Source organism: Lipotes vexillifer, unplaced genomic scaffold (genome assembly GCF_000442215.2).
Source record: "Lipotes vexillifer unplaced genomic scaffold, Lipotes_vexillifer_v1.1 scaffold1211, whole genome shotgun sequence".
NCBI lineage: Eukaryota > Metazoa > Chordata > Mammalia > Artiodactyla > Lipotidae > Lipotes > Lipotes vexillifer.
This window is the reverse complement of record NW_006784577.1, coordinates 121,072-126,135: the sequence shown is the minus strand read 5'-3', so window position 1 is coordinate 126,135 and position 5,064 is coordinate 121,072. Positions and strand designations below refer to the sequence as shown.

Here is a 5,064-nt window from a genome sequence, read left to right as displayed (position 1 = left end):
TCTTTCCCTGGGAAGCTGTTCCAGGAGTCCCCAAACCAGCCCTGATCTTGAAAGGAGCGCAAACCAAGGAAGATACCTCCCCAAAGACCCCAGAGGGGCCCTAGCAGTCAATATAAATCTGAGAACATGACTGTCTTCTCTGCCTGCCAACAACTCCTTCCTATGCCATTCTACTCTCAAGGTTCACAGCAAGTCATTCCATTATGCCAGTAATTTGTGCCCTCCCCCCGCAAGGAAATCATGCAGGAAAATGAACAGTGACAATAGCCGAGACCAAAACAAAACAATCAGTAACAACAGAAAAGGACTTAAGTTGTTTGCCGTATTACAAATACTAAAGTATCACATACAATACATTCAGATTTATTCATTTTGAACGTTGATGGAGCATGTTCACGAAACCTCCATTAACAATGCCAGCCACCTTTCCCCTGTATTTCCTATATGGTTTTTGACTATATGTTAGACACAACCTGACTAGTATTCAGGGTTTCACAGATCAATAGAAGCTCAAACTGGATTTTCCAAAGTCACGTACGTATTTTGTCATGCATTCATTCTTCTATTCACTACACATTCATTAAGCTCAAAACTGAACAAGAACACTGGGGTGCATGTATCTTTTCGAATTATGGTTTTCTCCGGATATACGCCCAGGAGTGGGGTTGCAGGATCATGTAGCAGCTCTAGTTTTAGTTTTTTAAGGAACCTCCATACTGTTCTCCATAGTGGCTGTACCAATTTACATTCCCACCGACAGTGTAGGAGCGTTCCCTTCTCTCCACACCCTCTCCAGCATTTATTGTTTGTAGATTGTTGGTGCAAACGAACTTATTTACAAAACAGAAACAGAGTCACAGAAGTAGAAAAAAATTATGATTACCAAGGGGGAAAAGGGGGGGGAGGGATAAATTGGGAGATTGGGATTGACATATTCACACTACTATATATAAAATAGATAACTAGTAAGGACCTACTGTATAGCACAGGGAATTCTACCCAATACTCCGTAATGACCTATATGGGAAAAGAATCCGAAAAAGAGTGGATATATGTACATGTATAACTGATTCACTTTCCTGTACACCTGAAACTAACACATTGTAAATCATCTATACTCCAATACAAATTAAAAAAAAAAAAAAAGAATATTATACTTCAAATTCCAACTCTACTACTCATCTGTTTCCTCAGATGTCATACGGAGATAATAATCTCATAGTATATTTGTGAGGATTCAATGAGATAAAGCATGTAAGAGCAATCAGGGATGTAATAACTGGTCAATCAATATAAATAGTATCACTGCTATTACTTCTAGCACATTTTGTGGGAATTTTTATAAGATTTTTCTTGTATGTGATTAATTTTGTGCATGACACAGTATCTTATGTAGCTCTAGAGATTTTTAAATGAACCTAGAAAGCAAATTTTGGCAGCTCTACTCAACATATTTCTGCAAAAAAAAAATTAAAACTATTAAAAAACATGAAGTGTTTTAAATCGAAACTGTCTTATAAATTCTCTGAAAAGATTAAATGAAAACTGAATCACTCAATTTTTGAGAACTTTAAGATACAAAATTTTCAGGCAAATATAAAAACTTCAGAAAAATGTTTTTTCATCAGATATAGCTGCCTATGTCAAATTTCCTCTACTATTAGTGTCACACCTATCACCTAAAATGCTGCACCAAAGGAGAAGTCCCACTGCTTAATGTTGGTGACATTTATTCTTCAGCTTGAGAAGGCAAAACAAAAACCTCCAAACTGAAATATCTGTAGGCCAGTGAAATACAGCAGTTGTCTTTTCAAAAGAAGGAGAAAAAAGACAATGTTTCATTATTTGAGACCATAATTATTACTTCAGCATTTCTTAAACAAAAGTTCTCAGATTTTAAGGAGTTGATTTTCACTACTATAGCAAATTGACAAAACAGTTCATGAAAGTAAAGTGTCAATTACTTCTAGGTGTACAAATTATTAAGATAATAACAGCTTCTATTACTTAAAAATTAAAATTATCCCATGGCCCTTGTTTATCATATTTTCATTTTATCATTTTCCTGTTTTGTTTTGTATTTTCTCTCTTGGTTATCAAATATTGCTTTGAGGCAGTGTGCACGGCGGTCCCCCGGATCTGTCTCTTGCTTCAAGTGTTTGTATGGAACAGATCCAGGGACGCCCTTTGCTCCAGCCTCCGACCACCCTCCAACCCTTCTTCCCGTCGCAACCTTCAGAGTCAGACCCTCAACTATCCTCAGGACCAGCCAACACCATTTTTTGAGCTTAATTCCTTATCAACCGTGAGCTCCCAGATTCGTCAGAATTATTCCACCGAGGTGGAGGCCGCCGTCAACCGTCTGGTCAGCATAACATCTGTGGGCCTCCTACACTTCCCTCTCTCTGGGCTTAGACACACGCCTATGTGGCTCTGGAGGGCGTGGGCCACTCGTTCCGCGAATGGACTAAAGAGAAGCACGAGGGCGCCGAGCACCTCTTGAAAATGCAAAACCAGGGCAGCAGCTGCGCCCTCTTCCAGGACGTGCAGAAGCCATTTCCCCATGAGTGGGGTAAAACCCAGGACGCTGTGGAAGCCGCCATTAACATGAAGAACCTGAACCAGGCCCTTTTGAATCTGCGTGCCCTGGGTTCTGCCCGCACAGAACCCCTCCTCTGTGACTTCCTGGAGAGCCACCTCCTAGATGAGGAGGTGAAACTCATCAAGAAGATGGGTGACCACCTGACCAACCTCTGCAGGCTGGCTGGTCCCCAGGCTGGGCTGGGCGAGTGTCTCTTTGAAAGGCTCACCCTCAAGTATGACTAGGAACTTTTGGAGCCCAGCGGCCTTTGAGGAGCCCCTCTGGCGTCAGGGCTTCTGCCTGAAGCCCGTCTCTGCAGCCACTGGGCAGCTCTCTAACCACCCTGGACCCCTCTCCCAAGCCTTGGACCAAATGGAAACAATAAAGCTTTTTGCAGGGAAAAAAAAAATTCTTTGATACAATGTAGGTGAACAAGTGGATCGAAATGTACCAACTTGTACAGATTTGAAAATAAAAAATTTAGATTTTCATAAAAAATTTAAATTTTCATTTAAAATTTTAAAAACGATATTTGCTATCTTTGTAACTGATTCAGTGAATAAAATCTGAAGACTACTTAATTCTACATCAATGCTTCCATTTTTGTCCTTTTTTTTTTTTTTTCTTCCACGGGCCCAGCCGCTCCGCGGCATGTGGGCCCCTCCCGAAACGGGGCACGAACCCGCGTCTCCTGCATCGGCAGGCGGACCCCCAAGCACCGCGCCACCAGGGAAGCCCCATTTTTGTCCATTTTTAATCAAAGATATAATGAAACCTTTTTCACATTTCTTATCTAGAAAATTTCTTCATGTGCTGAATTCTGCATATAAGTGAAATCATCACAGTATTTGTCTTTGTCTGACTTATTTCACTTGGCATAATTCCCTCAAGGTCCATTCATGTTGTCTCAAATGGCAGGATTTCCTTTTTTATGGCTGAGTAGTATTCCTGTGTGTGTGTGTGTGTGTGTGTGTGTGTGTGGTGTATGTGTGTGTGTAAAACACATTTTCATTATTCATTCAGCTGTCAATAGAAACTTAGGTTGTTTCTATGTCTTGGCTATTGTAAATAATACTGTATAATACTGCAGTGAACATGGGGGCTCAGATATCTCTCAGGACAGTGATTTCATTTCCTTTGGCTATATACCCGGAAGTAGGATAGCTGGATCATATGGCAGTTCTATTTTTAATTTTTTGTGAAACCTCCATGCTGTTTTCCATAATGGCTGTATGATGACTCCCAAAGTTTCAGGTTTATTTTATGTGACTTCACCCCCACCTCCAATAAATCCTCCTTTTCTAGTAGGAAACACCTGCAAGTACAAGAAAATCAAGGTGTGCACTTTCCCCACCCACACACCTTCCTCAACCCTTTCCCTCCCTCCCCTTCCCTCTCCCCCTCTCTCTTTCTCTCTCTATATATACACACACATATATACATGTATAAGTATATATACACAATATATATAAACACACATACACATTCTTTTTCTTTCTATCCAATATTCAGAACACACTTTGGAATACTAGAAGTTTTTAAGTTAGGAGGCTCTCATAGGGTAGAAATTTTTAAGTTAGGAGGCTCTCATAGGGTATCTGCCTGCAGCTGAACGCAAAGAGTTCATCCCTAACCTCAGATTCCCCTGGAAATCCATCCCAAACAAGGGAAATAGGATAAGCAAGGGAATAAAGAGTATTTTAAAGACCTCTATTAAAAATGGAGAGGAAATGAGAAAAGGGATCACAAAAAGCAGAGCAGAGGAAGTGGGGGAGACCAGGTTAAATGGACTAGAATGCTGAGATTGGGTTCTCCCACCAGCGACTGAGAACCTCAGTTTATACTCGCAGGAAAATGCCACAGCTTGACTCTGCTGGTGGCTGGGAGTGTCTCCCACTGGTATGCAACATTCAGAGCTGCCCGCATGCCTCCCTACCCTCCCTGATGTAAAGAGGTTTTTCACGCTAGCCCCAAATGTCCTCTTCTATCAGACTCTCACTGCTTTTCTGTCTTTGTAAGAGACTACATGCTCCCTCAATTTTAGATAATCCATAATAATAATCTGTCTTAATGTATAATGAGGAATTTGTCTCAAATTGGTTATCATTGGTGTATCTACCTACAACAAAAAGTGATACATTATTCCTGATATATGCTTTTTCATTACACACCAGAACATTCTATGGAAGCTTGGGGAAGAGAATAGGTACTATCAGGATTAGGAAGGATGAATATAAACCTAGATATTAATTTAGGGCCAATGAAATGGTCTTTCTAATACATAAAATAATTTGTGCAAAGCACTTAGCATACTGCCTAGTATACAGATGATGACAGCTCTTTTCTACTGTTCAAAGAAATAGTTCTCATACAATCTTTGTATTCTCATAATGCTTTTGACATATCTCTGTTGGCTTTTCTTTCTGCAATTGTCTGCTTATGTGCTACGCCACCAACTAGATGGTAAACTCCCTGAGAGTGAA

At 40.4% G+C, this 5,064-nt stretch overlaps 1 pseudogene; it reads left to right on the top strand.

Annotated features, from left to right (window-relative positions):
- LOC103071018 (ferritin light chain-like) overlaps nt 1-2,826 on the top strand; it is a 16,129-nt pseudogene extending 13,303 nt beyond the window's left edge.
- Nucleotides 2,827-5,064: the final 2,238 nt, after the last annotated feature.